Source organism: Phyllobates terribilis, unplaced genomic scaffold, assembly GCF_046119375.1.
Source record: "Phyllobates terribilis strain yellow unplaced genomic scaffold, ASM4611937v1 Scaffold_5__5_contigs__length_657084704, whole genome shotgun sequence".
Classification (NCBI taxonomy): domain Eukaryota; kingdom Metazoa; phylum Chordata; class Amphibia; order Anura; family Dendrobatidae; genus Phyllobates; species Phyllobates terribilis.
In genome coordinates, this window is record NW_027362765.1 from 246,653,004 (window position 1) to 246,673,956 (window position 20,953).

Below are 20,953 nucleotides of genomic sequence, written 5' to 3' on the forward strand. Positions count from 1 at the left end.
AAGAATAAAATAATAAATAAAGTTTATATTCACCTGTCCGGCGGCCCCTGCAGCGCTTATCTTCCAGGACCTGAGATGACGTCGCGGTCATGTGACCGCAGGCTGTCTCGCGATGTGCCGGCAACCCGGAAGAAGCCAGGACGAGCGCGACAGCACACGCGGCAGCATCGGAGGTAAGTATAGCTCTATTTTTTTTATTTTTACGGTCACACTATATAAATCCATGCTATTTGCATGGATTTATACAGTGTGACCTAGTTGTCAAGCACTTTCCAAGTGATGCTATCGCCTGGAAAGTGCTTGTCAGTCCGCATGCGGAAACACATGCGTTAACGCATGTGGATACGCATGTGAATCCGCATGTATTCCGCAGGAAAAACGCATGCACAATCTGCATGCGTTTTTTCTGCCAGGGAGATGCAGAAATGCTGCAGAAATTTTCTGCTTCATTTCTGCATCGTGGGCACATAGCCTAAAGCAGAGAAAAGAGAATAATTAATTGGGTAGAAAGACAAAATGGGCAATTGTAAGTACATAGTGCTATATAATATGATGACTGAAATGTATTAAGAGGATTAAAACTTTAATTGGAGTTCCTCTTTAAACTGGCCTATCACCTTACCTTACTTATCTATCTATTCCCTTTTTGCCCTTCCAAAATTTTACACAGAATCGGGTTCCTCGCAGCATCTGTTCACACTCCCCCATGCACTTAGTAGCCCTCTGTGTCTGCACTTGTACACATACTGGCTGGTGACCTGTTCATGCAGCATTACGTGAATACCCTATTTATTACATTGATGGCTGGACCATACAATACAAGCACTTTTTACCATTTACCTTTCGTGTCTTCCTATCTTCTCATAGATTGTAGCTTGCGAGCAGCAGGGCCCTCTCTCCTCCTGGTATCTGAGTTATGTGTTATTCTGTAATGTCTTTGTTGTCTGTTCAAGTCCCCTCTGAATTGTAAAGTGCTGCGGAATATGTTGGCGCTATAAAAATGAAATTATTAGGTGGGGGGTGATGTGGATTTAGGACTGAGTAGAGCAAGATTGAAAAATGGCCTGCATCTGCTAGTGCAGCTTAGGCTTATTCACTTGAAACCCTTGACATCAGAGATACATCTGCACATGGATGTGTGCATTAACTATATGGAGCGGGCTCAGGAGCTAAGCTCACTCCATACAAAGTGAGGGCTGGCTGCAATATACAGCCTGCACCTAAAAGAGTAATGGCTGTGATCAGTGCTACCTCCGATCGCAACAGTTTAAGAGGTTAGGAATTTGTGAATGGGGTGCTTGCGATGCTTATTGTCTTCCCCCACAATGTAATCATGGGGAGACGATAGGTTGTTATGGCAGCTGAGGGGCCTCATGAAGGCCCCTGTGTCTGCATGTCATTACTACTGTGACTGGGCTTCGTACAAGACTAGTAATTACCATATACAATAGACTGCAATGCTACAGTTACAGTCTATTGTATTGGCGATCAAGCAATCACAAGTTCAAGATCCTAGTTTGAAATAATTAAAAATGTGAAAAAACATACAAATTATTTAAAAAAAAAACAAAAAAACAACTAATATACAAGTTTAAATCACCCCTCATTTCTTGTAAAAATAAAGCAAAAAATAAAACAAATAACATATTTGGTTTCGCCGCTTGCGTAAATGTCCAAACTACTATAATTATTAAAATATTTATCCGGTATGCTGAAAGCAAAAATGTGGGGAAAAAAATAAATTTGACAGGACAGCTGTTTTTTTTTGTTATTATGTCATCTCTCCAAAAAATGGTATAAAAAGAAGTGAAAAAGTCATATGCAGCTAACCCACTTCCAAAAACATCCTATCAACCCAAAAATAAAGAAGTCAATTTTGTTTTGGTAATTTATTTTTTTTAAGTGGTAAAATAAAAGAACTCATAGAACAAAGTTGTCTGGTTATTTTTTATTTACTACTGTTTTATTTCAATATTGACCCACTTAGGTTATGTTCACATGTGGCGTTTTTGCTGCATTTTTTTCTGCAGGCTAAACCTGCTCTATTGGCAGTAAAGAAGCTGCTTACAAAAAGCAGGTTTTGTGTTTTGCTGCATGTTTTGCTCATTTTTCAGGATCCCAAAGTTCAGCTTTGCTTCCACCACAGAGCATGAACACAGGTTACCAATGCAAGACAGAGGTTCATAAAAAAATACACATTACAAATGTAACAGCGTGGGGAAGTGAATTGGTCTGATATAGTTTACCTAAGACATTGGTAGAGCATTGAGTTTGTAGGACACTGTTTACTTTCACACCTTTGTTGGCCACTGTTATTGTTTAATTGCACACCTTGGTTGGCCACTGCTATTGTTCAATTTCACAGCTTGGTTGGCCAATGTTTACTTTGCACAAATCACTAATTTAATTAAACTGTACTAATCCTAACCACCATCTCAGATGACCAAGGCATTATGTTTTAAACTTGGGAAAATCACAAAAATAAATGGGTTTCACAAACTGCTCACTTGCTTTTTTTCACTAAAAACGCAGCATTTTGGCCAACCTGCATTTTTTTGCTGCGTTTTTGCACATACCCGTGGTTGAAATAAAAAAAAATGCTGAAAAAACGCTGAAAGAAGTGACATGCTGCAATTTTCAAAAACGCAGCAGTTTTCCAATTCAGTCAGGAAAAAAATCAATGTGTGTGCATGACAGTTCTGAAATCTCATAGCTTTTGCTGGTACTGTAAAAGCAGCTTTTAATTTACATAAATTTGCATAAAAAAGCAGCACAAAAAAAAATGACGCAAAAACGCATGTGTGAACATAGCCTTAGGATTTTTTTCCCTCCTGAATGAAAAATTACTTATGTCATTCTAAACTAAATGTCATCCCACAAAAAATAAACCTAAGTCCACAAAAAACAAGCCAACGGAAGAATAACAATATTATAGCTCTTGGAAGAAGGGGAGGAAAGACAAGGGTGAAAAAAGAGTAAAAAAAAGTCTGTGTCCCCAAGGGGTTAATGATGAGCTTCAATGCCGCACATAACCTATAAACAGGCGTGGTGCTGTTTATGAAATTTTTTGATTTTGTTCAACCAATTCATAAGAGTCCAAGAGAGGAGGAAAACAGGACTTAGTTCATTACTGGTCCACTGTGTTATGCCCAATGAAAGGACTGGGGGCCCAGTGCTTGAATGAGGGGTCCTTTCTAAGGTGTTCTATAAATTCATGTATGATGCACCACCTCCTTGAAAAGTGGTTTAAAAACATGAATGAATGAACTTTATTCCCTTAGCAGTAAACTTATTGAATATACAGTAGATCTAAAATGGTATTATTATATTAATATTATTTTAATATTTAAGAAATTCTAGAAGAAAGGCTTTATATAGGGAATCTGTCACCAGGTTATTACTACCCCATCTGAGAGCAGCAAAATGTAGGGGCAGAGACGCTGATTCCAGAGATGTGTCACTTACTGGGCTGCTTACTGCAGTTTTGATAAAATTACAGTTTTCTCTGCTGCAGATCTAGCAGTTCTCTGAATGCTGAGCTCTGTATAACCCCGCCCACACCACTGATTGGCAACTTTCTGGGTATACTCTGCATAGGTAGAAAGCTGCTAATCAGTGGTGGGCACAGGTTTATACAGAGCTCATGAATATGCTGGACTACTTGGCAGCAGGTTTACTAGTCTTCTTGTGATAATCTCCTGCTGATAAAACAGTGATTTTATCAAAACTACAGCAGCCCAGTAAGTGACACATCACTGGAATCAGGGTCTCTGTCTCTACATTATGCCGCTCTCAGATCAGGTGGCAAAAACGTAGTGATAGATTCTGTTTAAAGTTTATTTTTCCTGTATGATTTTAGATTGTCTAATAATTATATTGAGTTGACAGTAGGTGAGTTAGTGTATTATACCGTCGCAATATTGTAATGTTATGAAAAACTGTAAAGCAAATGAAGAAATGTTAACACAGTCATATCATTAGCTTCAACGGGCAGCTTTAGGATTAATAGAGAATCGAAAACTCGAAGATATAATATTTTTTACAAGTAATTCTGCGTCTTTTTTTTTAAATGAGGGTCATAAGGCCACGCTTACCCAACTGATAGCTGGATGCCCCCTGTAGATCAACATATTAATCTGTAAATTGTTGTAGGTAATGAATATGGATTGGCTGCATGCAAATACAGAGAGACCCATAACCAGCACTTTCTAGACGTTGTCCTAGATTTATGGGCAGGGGTGTAAAGAACAATAACACTGAAAATCTTAAAATGGAAAATTAAGAAATTGAAGCATAGGCAGTGTGAAAAAATACTGTTCGGTTTTTGACATTGCTTTTCATTGACCTATATTAAAAGAAAAAGCAAATAATGAAACATATTGCTATAAAGGTGGGCCTCATGGTCTTTGGACTTTTTTTTTGTTAAAGGGAACCTGTCGGGCTACTGAAGCCTAACAAAACCGACCAAGTACAGTGTGAATCCAGCTTCCCAATAATGTCTCTGATACCTGAGTTATTATTGGAAAAATATACTTTTAATGCCATCCTCGGCATATGAAAGTATACCTGACTAGTCTGGGGTAAGGGCGAGAAATTTAGATTTTTTTTCTCTTAACAATAATAATAATAATTTATATTTTTATAGCGTCAAACATATTAGGCAGCACTTTACAATTTAGAGGAGATCTGACCATGCATTTTTTGGGGGCATTTAATGTGCTGTTTAAATAATTTTATATTTTCATAGATTGAACTTTTATGGAAACGACGACGTCAAATATGTTTATTTTTTAATTGGGAAAAAGGTGATTTAAACTTTTTTTTACTTTTTCAGTAATTTTTGCATTATATTTTAGTCACCCTAGGCAACTGAAATTTGCGACCGTTTTATCACTTGTATTATATACTGCATTACTAAGGAATAGTAAAATATAGTGAAATGATCTTTCTTGTATAAAGCCCAGCCACTGACGAAAAGGGCAATGATGCGTGTGCTTACTCAGCTGCCATTGCAACCCATCTGTACATGGCGATCACATCAACTATCTATAGGACAGGACTTATTGATCGATGGGAGGTGGACCACAGGAACCCACATCGATCAGCAGAAGGGGTACTTTTATCCCTGACCGCCGCTCCATTCATTCCTTATGGGACTGCGCTTGACTTTTTCTGGCAGCCCCATAGAGAATGAATAGAATGGTGGTTGGGCATGCGCACTGCTGCCTCATTAATTGGGATGAAAGTACCCCATTCTTACAATCAGTGCGGGTTCCAGGGGTCGGACCATCACAGATCTATACTTTATCACCTATTTGGTGATAGGTGATGACTTAACATCATTATACAACCCCTTAACAGTTTTAAGATATCTATGTTGAAATCGCCTCTACAGACACTACACCAGTATTTTACTGATGAAAAAAATAAAAATTGCTCAGTTTGTATGATTGTATGAGGCTGTGAGTGGTTCCATACACATAAATAGCTATTTTTTAATAATTTTTTTTTTTTTTTTGCTTTTGTCAACCCATCCAATACTTTTTTTGAAACACAAAGAAACCAAACAATATAGCAAGGCCTAATGGACACCAGTGACATTTTACATGTTCACTATGAGAGTAGCAGGCTCTCCAAGTGTTGCCTGGTACATATAGAGCATTGCCATCCATATAGTCTAAATACGACATAGATCATACTGAATCGCTTGCTAGCATTGCTATAGCAGATTGGAATGACACCTCAGTAATTATTGTTATCCATCACTGACATCGACGCAGGCCATGCACAAGACCTTGGACGCGAGCAGACATGTGAGCAAGTTGCCTTGAAAAACTGAAGGCTTCCACTAACCCCTTTAGCAGTGGACCTAATATTTGCAGTACTTGAAATCCTATAAAGTGGAGTTATCCATCTTTGCCATAGAGATTAAGTAATCTGGAAGAAATCCTGCCCTAGGTGGCATTTTTGAAGTCTTTCCACAGATTGCCCAATAATATAACCCTTCTTTGAATGATTAACTCAGCAAAATGAAGAAAAATAGTGCTAAAATAGTGGCAAATGCTATCATTCTTATCGGTATTTGCCGCCACTTCAATCTGAGTGACTGGGCAATGTGAATAAATTATGTTATTAATGGAAAAATATAGGAAACATATCTTCTATGAAGCATTGACAAATGACATAATTGGGGCTTAAAGGGGTATTCCCATCTCCAAGATCCTATCCCAATATGTAGTAGGAGTAATAATAATAATATTAGCAAATACCTCCAATTAGAAATGTAGCATAGCTTTTCTGATTCGCTATATCTCTTTCCTCATGTCCAGCCATTGCAGAACCTTAGATATCCATGACTACGACCACTGATATGGTCACAGTTAGTTAGCTAGTTGCTAGTGGTCGTAACCATGGATACCTAAGGTCCTGCAATGTCTGCACATGAGGAAAGAGACATAGCGAATCAAAAATACTATACTACATTTCTAATTGTAAGTATTTGCTAATATTATTATTACACCTACTACATATCGGGATAGGATCTTGGAGATGGGAATGCCCCTTTAATGTCATGGTGATTACATGAAATGTAAAAGTTATATAGAGTTGTATTGAATTATGTTCACTGTGTTAATATGTTTTATATTTTTATTTTCTATGATCACTATGCAATATTACCAGTTATATAATTGGATTTAAGCAAAAATGTTGGGGGCAAATTTGCTAATTAAAGGTCCCCATAAACATACACAGGCTGACAGCTGTCTCTTCCGACTTCCACATACACAGGAACTCTCGGTCAAAATTGTTGGTACCCCTCGTTTAATGAAAGAAAAACCCACAATGGTCACAGAAATAACTTGAATCTGATAAAAGTAATAATAAATTAAAAATCTATGAAAATTAACAAATGAAAGTCAGTCATTGCTTTTCAACCCTGCTTCCACAGAATTTAAAAAAAAATTAAACTCATGAAATAGGCCTGGACAGAAATGATGGTACCCCTGAAAATAATGTGACATGTTAAATCAAGTTGTGTCCACTAATTAGCATCATTGGTGTCTACAATCTTGTAATCAGTCAGTGGGCCTCTATATAGGGCTACAGATACTCACTGGGCTGTTTGGTGACATGGTGTGTACCACACTCAACATGGACCAGAGGAAGCAAAGGAAAGAGTTGTCTCAGGAGATTAGAAAGAAAATTATAGACAAGCATGTTAAATGTAAAGGTTATAAGACCATCTCCAAGCAGCTTGATGTTCCTGTGACTACAGGTGCACATATTATTCAGAAATTTAAGATTCATGGGACTGTAACCAACCTCCCTGAACATGGCCGCAGGAGGAAAATTGCTGACACATCAAAGAGACGGATAATACGAATGGTAACAAAAGAGCCCAGGATAACTTCTAAAGAGATTAACTTCAAGAGGTGAACTTCAAGCTCAAGGAACATCAGTGTCAGATCACACTATCCGTCGTTGTTTGATCCAAAGTGGACTTCATGGGAGACGACCAAGGAGAACACCATTGTTGAAAAAAAATCATAAAAAAGCCAGACTGGAATTTACCAAACTAAATGTTGACAAGCCACAAAGCTTCTAGGAGAATGTCCTATGGACAGATGAGACAAAAATGGAAGTTTTGGCAAGGCACATCAGCTCTATGTTTACAGACGGAAAAATTAAGCATATCAAGAAAAGAACACTGTCCCTACTGTGAAACATGGAGGAGGCTTTGTTATGTTCTGGGGCTGCTTTGCTGCATCTGGCACAGGGTGTCTTGAATCTGTGCAGGGTACAATGAAATCTCAAGACTATCAAGGGATTCTAGAGAGAAATGTGCTGCCCAGTGTCAGAAAGCTTTGTCTCAGTCGCAGGTCATGGGTCTTGCAACAGGATAAAGACCCAAAACACACAGCTAAAAACACCCAAGAATGGCTAAGAGAAAAACATTGGACTATTCTGAAATGGCCTTCTATGAGCCCTCACCTAAATCCTATTGACCATCTTTGGAAAGAGCTGAAACATGCCGTCTGGAAAAGGCAACCTTCAAACACGAGACAAGTGGAGCAGTTTGCTCATGAGGATTGGGCCAAAATACCTGTCGAGAGGTGCAGAAGTCTCATTGACAGTTACAGGAATCGTTTGATTGCAGTGATTGCCTCAAAAGGTTGTTCAGCAAAATATTAAGTTAAGGGTACCATCATTTCTGTCCAGGCCTATTTCATGAGTTTAATTTTTTTTTTTTAATTCTGTGGAAGCAGGGTTGAAAAGCAATGTCTGACTTTCATTTGTTCATTTTCATGGATTTTTAATTTATTATTACTTTTGTCAGATTCAAGTTATTTCTTTGACCATTATGGGTTTTTCTTTCATTAAACGAGGGGTACCAACAATTTTGACCACGTGTGTATGTTCTCTATGAGAGTGCTGTGTTCATTTGTTAACTCCAACAGGCTGGATCCCTCTCTCCCCAGGCATCGTCTGTCAAGTAAGAGACAGGAGGTTGGATATACATTAGACTGACAGCCGATCCCGTCATTAGTCTAAGTGGCTGGCTTTAGTCTAAGGTGGGAATTTAGTCTAAGGCTATAGTAGTGCTTGAAAGTTTGTGAAACCTATAGAATTTTCAATAATTCCACTTCAGAATTTTAAGTCTTAAAAGTAGGTAAAGAAACCAAATAAAACAAATGAGTCAAAAATATTAGATTTTGACATTTTTATTGAGGAAAATGGTCTAATATCACATGTCTGTGAGTGGCATAAGTATGCAAACCTTTGCTTTCATTATCTGATGTAATTCCCGTGTGCAACAATAGCTGTATCTAAAGATTTGCAGTAATTGATGATTAGTCCTGCACATCAGCTTGGAGATATTTTAGCCCATTCTTCCTTACAAAACAGCTTCAACTCTGTTATGTTGGTGGGTTTTCTATCATGAACTGATTCCTTCAGGTCCTTCCACAACATTTCTATAGTATTAAGGTCAGGAATTTGACTTGGCCGTTCCAAAACTTAACTTTATTCTTTATTCTTCTTTATTCTTATTCTATAACAATTATTTTGTAGAATGACTTGTGTGCCTTGTCTTGCTACATGAATCCTGTAGATTCAGTTCATGGATAATCATCCTGGCCCACATACAGCAAAACAGTCCCAAACCATGATACTACCACCACTGTATTTCACAGATGGCATGAGGTTTTTATGCTGTAATGCAGTATTTTTTTTCTCCAAACATTATGTTTCTCATTTAAACAAAAAAAGCTCTATTTTGGTTTCATCTGCCCACAAAACATCGTTCCAATAGCCTTATGGAATGTCCAGGTGATCTTTAGCAAACTGCAGACAAGAAGCAATGTTCTTCTTCAAGTGAAGTGGCTTTCTTCTTGCAATCTTGCTATGCACACCATTATTGTTCAGTGTCCTCCTGATGGTGGACTCATGAACATCAATTTAGCCAATGTGAGAGAGGCCTTTAGTAACTTATAGGCTATCTTGCAGTGTTGTATTGACCGTGGTCACAGCGGTAACCGCTGTGACTGGGCCCAGCGGGTCAGGGGTCCGGCGGGTGAGGGCTGAGGCCCACCGATGCCAGCAAAAGCTTCAACTGGACGAACATACAGTTGAAGTGTATTGCGGCGCGCGGGTTCGCGTGCCTCAATACACGCTGCCAGCCAATCAGAGACCAGCAGCTGATGTCGATGTGCACATGTAGGGGGAAGGCAGTGACGTCACGCACGCCGGAGTCAGCTGTTGGCTTCATAAGAGGACCCGCGTGGCGCGAGAGTGAAGGAACGGTGAGTAGATTATTTTGTTTTATTTTTTTTTTTAAAAATCAGTGGCCATATATTATAAGGAGGACTGTGCTTTATTCTTTATAGGATGACTATGGGGTGCTTTATACTACTATGGATGACTATGGTGGTGCATTATACTTTAAAGGATGACTATGGGGTGCATTATAGTACTATGAATAATTATGGGGATGCATTATACTTTATAGGATGACTGGGGTGCATTATACTACTATGGATGACTATGGGGGTGCATTATACTACTATGGATGATTATGGTGGTGTATTATACTTTATAGGATGACTATGGAGTGCATTTTACTACTATGGATGACTATGGCGGTGCATTAAACTTTAAGGATGACTATGGGGGTGCATTATACTACTATGGATGACTATGGGGGTGCATAATTTCACCTTCAATTATCTACTAATCTTGAAGCTCCACATACTTTTACAACTCACAGATGTCATATTGGATCATTTTCCTCAATTAAAAAAATTGTCTAAATATTTTTACTCATTTGTTTGGTTGGGTGCTCTTTATCTACTTATAGGACTTGTGTGAATATCTAATGCGTTTTAGGTCAAATTTACACAGAAATTTGGAAAATTCAAAAACTGTATAGCACCACCTGTTTTGTATTATTTGCATTTACAAGAAACAACATTCGCATTACAATATATGTTCATACACTATAGGGTTCTATATAAACATCAGACAAAAAGATAAAGCAAAGTGTGAACAGAGCTTAATTGCAAAAAACACACTATAATACAAAAAAACTACAAAATAATCATAAAGTCTCAGAAATTAAATATTAAAATAAGTAAAATAAATTAATTAATTAATAAATAGTAGCGCCACCATCACATAAACCTGCTCTGTCACCGATTGTTTCAAATTATATTTGGGTAATTAATAGAATTAATCACCTTATTTATTTATCTGACCATTAACAAAAGTTTCTAACTTTACAGAATTTCTAGGCAGTGCCGTTCCAATTTCTTTTTTTCCATTTTGGTACATCAGAGCATTTTGTTTTTCATCTAAATGATTAACCGTTTTATAAAAACTGCACTTAAAACAGTGTATTACAACTCATATAAACCGAGGTATGTTTTTGTGTTATCTTTATTGTATTGTTGTCTGACCACGTATTAACCTAATGTCTCGGAGTGTGATGGGGTTAATTAGTTCTGGGTACCCTTTTTTTGATGGTGCATAACCTTGCTGACCTTCCTGTGCTCAGTAACTAGTGTCTGGAAAGTGAGCGCCATTTCTCATTACAATTAGAGAGCAGAATTGAGTTCTCGGGTCAGCCTGGGAAGATTGACTGAAATTCTTCTCGCTCTAATCAGGATATAAAAGTGTAACATCCATAATATTCAAATCTGTGAGGATCAGAAAGGTCTGGAGAGACTCCTTAATAAGCAGGTTCTTTGGGCTTGAAACGCTCTTGGTGGCAAAGGCCAGTTATTGACATCTCTGACATCTTAGCATATCATATCTAAAGCGCAAAAATGAGACACATGTTAAATGATATGACTCACCTTTGTAGCAGGAAGCATTTTTTTGCAAGCCTTTCTTAATAAAAATATTATTCATATTCTTTTGGGATAAAATAATTTACAATATAACAAATAAAATAATAAATCATCACTGTTCAGGATTATATAGTGCAATATGCATCACAATATGGCATATTCGTCCTAAAGAATAGCCACAGTGGTAACTAAAATCATGCTTGAAGCATATACTACTAAATGTAATATTCTGGTACCTCTCAATCAATGCATCACATGCTTGAAACAAAGTTATTTACTCACAATCTTGGAAAGGTGACAACAATTTTGTCCGGCCCATTTTTGGGGTTTTGTGTGACGTCCAATTTGCCTTTTTTTGCTCTGTTTTTTTTGTGTTGTTCAATACATACTAAAGAAATAAACGTGTATAACAAAACATGTGTAATTACAATAATTTTCTGGGAGAAAAACTTAATTTTATGGAACAATTTCAAGGGTGCCAACATTTTCGGCCATGACTGTAGATACAAGGATTATATGGGGAACACCTGACTCACCACTAGGAATTGGTAGTAAATTCAAGCCAATAGTCTGTATAGTATTCCTGGGGGATAAAATTAATCATGTGAATTCTCCGCAACTGAGTAGGATAGTGTCCACGTTGGTCCAAAGATGTTCCCCGTCTGATAAATGAAGATACAGGAGTCTGGTTGGACCAGAAGTCCCTAAGTGTTTCAAAAATGTATTATGTCCTTCATCAGAATTTTTCCAAAATGTGTACAGGGAAAATATATATTTTTGTACCGTGTAAGCCAGTAGATAGAAAAATATTTAGATTTGAGAGTCCTCAGTGGTTGATACCTTTTAATGGCTAACTGAAAAGATGGTAACAAGTTGCAAGCTTTCGAGACTACGCAGGTCTTTTCATCAGGCTAGTATCTAGTGTCTTATTTTGTATAAATATGTGACTCTTCAGATTTTGTTTTATGCAAGCCTGATGAAGAGACCTGAGTAGTCTCGAAAGCTTGCAACTTGTTACCTTTTAATGGTTAACTGAAAAGATTGTATCAACCACTGAGGACTCTCAAATCTAAATATTTTTCCAAAATGTTTTGGACCAGCCAGCTCCAGTGGAACAGTTTAAGGCGGCATGGCCGGTAACATTATGGTAAACATGAGTTGCAAGTCCACAACTTAGAGTGTGATGTCCCACAAAAATTCATGTGCTGGAGCTTGGCTGTTCCACAAGTTCTTATACATTTTACGAAACACCCTGATGAAGGACATAATGGATTTTCGAAACGCGTAGGTACTTTTGGACCAAACAGGCTCCTGTATCTGCATCTCTCAGGTGGAGAATATTTTTGGACCAACGCAAATGTTATCTACCTATAGCACGGTTTTCTTGAGTTGAAATACATTGTTTTAAATGCTAATTTTAAAAATGGTTAATCATTTGGGTGAAGTAAAATGCTCTGATGAACCAAAATAAAAAAGATAAATGGAACTGCAATGCCTGGAATTTCTGTTAGGTCATAAGGTTTTGTAAAGGGTCAGATAGAATGTATCACCTTATTTTTCACTAATTACCAAAATACAATATAAAGCAATCAGTGAGAGAGCAGGTTTAGGGGATGGTGGTGTTATTATTTATTAATTTATTTTACTTTATTTTCTTTATTTCAATAGTCAGTCCCTGAGACATTATTATTTTATAGATTTTTTTTATATTGTAGTCTGGTTTTCTGCAGTCACACCTTGCTTGAGCCTTATGTCTGATGTATACATATAAGCCTGTAACATATACTGTACAACATTGTATAACTGCATAGATGTCAATACTAATGTAATCATTCATTGAGAATAAGCAAAGATCTTTAAAGTTGAGGAACTGAAACATCTCTATATGGGGAAGATGAACTCTAAAATTGCTAAAAGAAACAATCTAGTTTAAAAATGTAACTAAAATAACCCCCAAAAATGAATATTTCTTATTGGAAAATGTTGCGTTAATAAGGTTAGATTTTCTTTTCAGGACCTTAATCTCTTGGCCAGAATAGAGTGAAGATGTGATGTGAAGAGCATCTTACACTCTGAAGGATCTGTCCTGTACTACACAGACAACCCACTGATTTTTTTGCTGTGAAAAATTGCATGAAATGATTTCAAATCCACAGTGAGGTCAGTTTACACACGTCAAATCCACTGTCACTGTAATACAGTGTGGATTTTCTATCGGCATACTAGACTGCTCCTCCATTCAAACACTTATCAAGGTTATGTGGTAAAGAGGAGGAATGGGAGACTTGTGACCATCCATCTAGTGATGGTTGGTGTGTGGTGGGGCACCCATAAATCATATATTTATCTCAAGGATAGGTTATAATTGCCTTTTCTGGGAAGTACATTCAAATGGGGAAAATGGATTTATGTATAGTGGATATAGTGGATTAGCAATCAGGGATAATTGGATCAATTAAGATCAGTTACAGGATAAAAGGAAACATATTGTGGAAGAACTTGGCTTGGCCAAAGACTGTAGAACTGGAGCAGGTTCAAAGGTTACCGACAAAAGGGATTAAAAGAATGGCTGGATTATAGTGCCCAGGAAGATTAGTAAAAGTAAGACTGTTTAGTTTAGAGAAATGTCGGTTTAGGAGGGACTAATAGGGGTATTTTGACTGAAGACATTTTTGACATATCTACAGGATATAATTTATTAACATGAAAACCTCTGCTGTTTGTAATGGTGTAAAAAGGTTCCATTATCACTGCTCTAATCTTGGTCTTCCTCTTGAAATTTCGGGTATACTAAGGCATCAACTTTAACCTCTTACCAACAGATGATGTACCAGTACGTCATATGCTGGCTCCCTGACTTCGATGCAGGCTCACATGTCGAGCCCGCATCTTTCCCTGCACATGACTGCTAATTTAATCAGCCATCGTGTGCCTCTAACCCATTAAATCTCGCTGTCAATCTCTGACAGCGGCATTTAACATGCACCGACAGGGGCGCTCGTCATTCCACGCTCCCATTGACGAGACCGTGACGTGGTTGCGGGGCGCCGATGGGTTGTCATGACAGCTGAGGTTCTGCTGAAGGCTCCCGTGCCTGTCATTACAATAATCCATGATCCTGGGAGATCATGTTTTTTTGGTCACCGCAGCATTGGAATAAAATGCAATAAGAGGCCGCCAAAATATTGTATCTATCCCCAAATGGTATAAAAAAAAACATCAGCTCAGGGCGGGAAAAAAATAAGCCCTCACACAGCCCTGTATCCAGAAAAATGAAAGCGTTACAGGTCTTGGATAATGGCGACAAAAGCCCAAAAAAATTTCTTACATATTTCCAAAACTTTTCTCACCACATTAATAAAAAAAAAACGATACATGTTTGGTATTGGCGTACTCGTACTGACCTGGAGAATCATATTGCCTGGTCAGTTTTACCATATAGTGAACATGGTAAATAAAAAAACCAAAAAACTATTATGAAATTGCAATTTCAACACACTTAGAATTTTTTTCCCGTTTTCCAGCACACTATCACCAGCAATCAGTTTGCTATTTCTGTCAACTACACTTGTATTTTACTTTAATTTCAACAAGGCCAAAAGGGGTATCTCCATGGTTTATGACCTTACCAGACCTAATGTGACTGGGCCCTTCTTCAATGGGAACAAGACTTTTAATCTGACTGTTCAGGGATGAATGAAAGCATGCCATGCCACCTGCACTTTAAGGTTCTCCAAAATAATATACATTGACTTTCCAATAAATACTCCACAGTTAGTTAAAAGAGATGGCAATTTTATCTTTATTTGTGCCTTAAACCCTCAAATTGGTTTGCTATCTTTTAAGACCCAGAACTTTTTATCTTTACATCTGTGGAGCTGGGTGAGTACTTGGTTTTTTTTTGTTTTGTTTTTTTGTGTGGCCTGAGCTGACTCTTTTCACTCGCATTTAAATACAGTTTAAATAACTTTATATTTTTGATAGATCAGACTTTTGTGGATACAAAATATATATGTTTTTTATTTCTTTATTTTAATTATTCGTATTCTTATTCTTGAAGAACTAAATATATATATACATATATAAAATATTTTATATCAAAATATTTATTTTTAAATCAAAACAGCATAAAGTTTATTGTCTATCAAAAACTTTACAGTTCCAAAACGAAAACAGCTCTTCTCCTGTACAAATAGAAAACGCAAACAGTTCTTTCTTCAGGCACAATAATACAGCTAAAGCAGTTTTAAATGTGTTCATCAAACAAATACACTTTTGTTCACTTCCAGGACAAATCCACTCTGCTGAACTAACCCAGCTGCTGTTATAAGGCCTGTAAGGTCTGGGCTGGATTATGGGAACAACCATTTTCCACCCAGGCTCTTTTGGCTGCCTCCGTTACCTGTTAGACAACTATTTATATAATTAACACTGTATATACTCTAAGTAATGTTGTAGCTGATGTTGTATAATGAAGCACTTATTCACCAGTCAATAGATTCTAGTTCTCTACTGCGTAGTAGGCATATATGTATAAGATCTGCATTTCTGATTAGACCACTTCTGACATTTAAATAAATCTCTGCTCCACATGTTGTCCGTAGAGACTTCAATGCTGACGCTAAAGCAGATATCATGTTTAGATCTGCCATAGTCATTAACAGTCTGATATTTTTAATCATTTGACTATGTACTTAAAGAGGATCTTTCATTTATTTTTTTCATTTAAACAGAGAAACTCCCCCAGTTAGTTTTGCTCCACTGATTCCAGTCAGTTTATCTTACTTCTGTGCCACTCTGTTCAAATGTTGTGCCCCCCTTCCCGGTCATAATGGTGCAAATTTTGTCTTTCCGCAACTGGGCGTATACCAATAATTTCTCTCTGGGCGTTTGCTTTTTTTTCCCAATGCTGTCCAATCAAAACATGGCCATGCCCACAGAGACATTCTGTGGTATATGCCCAATAGCTTGAAGGGAAAATTTACCAGGGGGTGTAACTTTGGGATAGAGGGGCACAGAAGAAAAATAAAAAGCGTTCATGAGACATTGGAGCAGTGCCAATTCGAGGAGATACTCAGTGTAAATGCAAAAAAATCCAGTCAAAGGACCTCTCCGAGGTCTTTTTTTTATTAGAATTGAGGGGTAGTGTTAGCCCAGGTCACATGACCGTAGATTCTCTCATCCGAGAGAATCAGGGTGATTATGCTGATGACATGCCGATCAAACTCTGATCCAAGTTTGCTCGGAGTGTCAGCATAGTGTGTTCCGATTCCATCAAATGAGAGACCCATAGCACACTGTGAGGAGCAGATGGAGAACAAAATTTCTCCATCTTCTCCATTGCGTGAGTCCACGGAAATCTGACTGCACTCAGATGTCATCCGAGTGCAGTCCGATGTTTTCCACGCCCCCATAAACTTTAATAAGTGAGTGTCTTATGATTTCAGAGTGAAATTGCAGCATGCTGCTATTTTTTTCACAGACAGGTTCCACCAGTGAAAAGAAATCTGTCATCAGCACTGCCCCATTGATTGGTTGGTCTGAGTACTATCTGATAAAAAACGGATAGCACTGGTCTGATTTATACGCTTGTGAGATCCTGACCTTCTAAATACAATCCCAGTCCATTCAGGACTTCCCTGTGAGCCAGAAGAGGGAGCCAATCACAAAATGCAGCCGTAACTCTGGAGGACTGCAGGTGTCTATGTATTACATGATGGGACAGGCATTTATCTGAATGGATACATGGGCTTAGACAGGTCAACCCCATAGCAATTAGTCTTCATTTACTTAAACTTTAAGCACATTGTTTATCCAGGACTTTGTGAAAAACAAAAAATGTGCCTAAGCACTACCAGGCAGGTAGCTACGTACCTGCCTGTTGTGCCCGGCACCGTTGTTCACCAGCAAAGTCACAGACCGCTCCTGCTGCCGATTCAGCTGCCTCTGCTTACGTCACGTCGACAGAGCAGCGGCTTCTTTTCCGTTCTGCTCTGTTGACAGGGTGGGACTTCAGATGTCATTCTGATTGACAGCCGCATCCCTGCTGCCTAACTGGGAGAGCCAACTGTCAATCAGAATGAAGTCGGAAGTCCCACTGCTCTTTCTACATGACATCAGTAGAAGCCTCTGAATCACCGGCAGGAGCGGTCTGTGCCCGTTCTGTGCTGTTGAAGAGCAGCCCTGGCACAACAGGCAGGTAGGTAGCACCTACCTGCCTGTTAGTGCTCATGCACACATTTTGTTTTTCACACAGTCCCGGAGAGCCCCTTTAGTGCTCATGCACACATTTTGTTTTTCACACAGTCCCGGAGAGCCCCTTTAAGACTAGCCCCACCTTTGAACTACACTCTTCTATAAACGTTAGGAAAGTGGTTTTATAGCACAATTCCTGTGGACATAAATCAAATTTGTTAATTTTATTGCCGGCTGTAGACTGTGGTTCATTTCCCGACAGACTGCAATAAAATGGAGCTGGCAATGTGTAGTCAGTTTTTACTCAGCACTGAAATGACATATTTGCTAACACAAGGCTATTTGTAATACATTTGTATAGTCGTGGTGGTACATATACTGACTTTTGGCTCATTCGTACTTAATTAGTTTTGCATAACAGAGTCACTGACACTAATTATGTAACAAATTTATATAAGGTCCTATAAACTATCTTGCTTAATTAATTAAAGCATATCATTTCTAGGGTTTTTTCTCAATACTATCCACACATTACTCATCAACGCATTTATTTTTTTCTAAAAATGTCCTTTTTTTTCTCTTCCCATTGACATTTTCCTACAGAAGGAGCTTAGAGACATCATTTTCTTTTTCATCCAAGGTGGTGGATTGTGGCAGGAAAGGCAAAACCACATACTCAATAAGAATTCTTTGTGCAGAAGCAGCAAATAAGCATATTTATGTGTGCCGAGCCTACAATCTGCATATTCACAGAGCGAAGGGGAGGGGGAGCGCGGCGGCGGTGTATCAGAGAGACATTGGGGGGTGGCATTATTCATGAGATGCGAATTGTGACGGATTAGCATATTCAGTAATAGAAGAGGAAGAAATGAGGTTTGTGAGGTGTGAGGAAGACATTGGAACGGCTGGAGGTATAGATGGAGAACAATGTGGCTCCAAGCCCAAGTCCAATTATAAAACAGACAGTAAAAGTTGTGATGAGATGGAACGGACATATTGAGAAGCATGTGTACACCTATTTATACAAAACAGGCTCCAATAAGTGATCGCTTGGTAAGGTGATACCAATAGAATCCTTGATCATTTTTATGCATACACGGACGGTTACACTATGGTGATGTTGACCAATTTGGTAGGTAGAGATTGAACTTAGAGCCGTTTTCTAAATATACACAGACTTGTCACTTGAATCAGGATCACATCAGTGGAATTAGGGAGCAGTTCCTACTGATGCTGACGGTAAGGACTACACATGATGGAAAGGATGCTTGGAAAACTGATAGACAGCCCATTACAAATTTTGCTATGAAGACCCAGAGTTATTTGCATTATCCCTCTTCTACATAAATTTTTGCATTTTCCCTTTTATATGTCAATATGTGGGATATATTTTCTTTATTTGTCTAGTGACATTACAATTTTGTGTGCACAATTTCTGTATGAGCATCACTTGGTGTATTATTCCTGTTGCATGACATCACTGCGTGCATGATTCTTGAGATGTGACCTCATTGAGAAAATTATCCCTTACCATGACATCATTAGACGTAGAAGCATATGTATGCTGTGACATCACTGGGTGCATTATTCCTGTACTGTACACATTATAACTGTACTGTGACATCACTTTGTACTTATTCCCATAGTGTGACAACACTGCGTGCATGATTCCTATGATGTGACCGCATTGAGCAAATTATTTTTGTACTATGACATTCTTATACATAGAAGAGAAGCATATCTATGCCGTTACATCGCTGGGTACAATTTTCCTGTACTGTGCACATTATAGCTGTACTATGACATCACTCTGTATTTATTCCCATAGTCTGACATCACTGCGTGCATGATTCCTGTGATGTGACCTCATTGACCTAATTATCTCTGTACTATGACATTATTATATGAAGCAGAGAAGCATATCTATGCTGTGACACCATTGGATACATTATTCCTGTACTGTACACATTATGGATGTTCTGTGACATCACTTTGTACTTATTCCCATTGTGTGACATCACTGCGTGCATGATTCCTATGATGTGACCTCATTGACCTAATTATCTTTGTACTATGACATTATTTTACATAGAAGCATATCTATGCCGTCACATCGCTGAGTACATTATTCCTGTACTGCGCGCATTATGGATGTACTGTGACATCACTTTGTGTATTATTCTAGTTGTATGACATTACTGAGTGCTTGATTCCTGCGATGTTACCTCATTGAGCTAACTATCTCTGTACTATGACATTATTATATGTAGAAGTATATCTATGCTATGACATCACTGGGTACATTATTCCTGTACTGCTCGCATTATGGATGTACTGTGACATCACTTTGTGTATTATTCTTGTTGTATGACATTACTGCGTGCTTGATTCCTGTGATGTTACCTCATTGAGCTAACTATCTCTGTACTATGACATTATTATATGTAGAAGTATATCTATGCTATGACATCACTGGGTACATTATTCCTGTACTGCGCGCATTATGGATGTACTGTGACATCACTTTGTGTATTATTCTTGTTGTATGACATTACTGCGTGCTTGATTCCTGTGATGTTACCTCATTGAGCTAACTATCTCTGTACTATGACATTATTATATGTAGACGTATATCTATGCTATGACATCACTGGGTACATTATTCCTGTACTGCGCGCATTATGGATGTACTGTGACATCACTTTGTGTATTATTCTTGTTGTATGACATTACTGCGTGCTTGATTCCTGTGATGTTACCTCATTGAGCTAACTATCTCTGTACTATGACATTATTATATGTAGACGTATATCTATGCTATGACATCACTGGGTACATTATTCCTGTACTGCGCGCATTATGAATGTACTGTGACATCACTTTGTACTTATTTCCATAGTGTGACATCCCTGTGTACATCATTTATGTAACCTCATTGAGCTAATTATCAATTTACCCCTTTTACACCATCTTATGTCTATTCTGCGACATCACTGTGTGCATTATTGCTGTTCATCAGGAAATGAGACAAGGTACAGAGTGACGTCCAAGGTAATAATGATTTTTTTTTAATGTTTTGAACATACAGATAGTTGTAGTGGAAATTGGGCCCATTCAGAGTTTGCTTTGGGGTCATATAGTTACATGTCATGCCCCTGCTGACAATAAATACACAACTGCTGTAAAAGGGAATCTGTCAGCAGGTTTCTGCTATGTAATCTGAAGGCAGCATGAGGTAGGGGCTGAAACACTGATTTCAGCAATGTATCACTCACTAGGTGGTGTGCTATTGTTTCAATAAAATGAATGTTTTATCAGCAGGAGATTATCACTGCCAGGCTAACCACGCCTAGTCCTGGTCCAACCACGCCCCAAGCACTAATTAGCGGCTAACTGTCAATAGACAATGC

At 38.1% G+C, this 20,953-nt stretch overlaps 1 protein-coding gene across 2 annotated transcripts in view; it reads right to left on the reverse strand.

Moving 5' to 3' along the window:
- Positions 1–20,953, reverse strand: part of TNRC6C (trinucleotide repeat containing adaptor 6C) — a 732,779-nt gene that overhangs the window by 169,953 nt on the left and 541,873 nt on the right. The window lies entirely within an intron of this gene.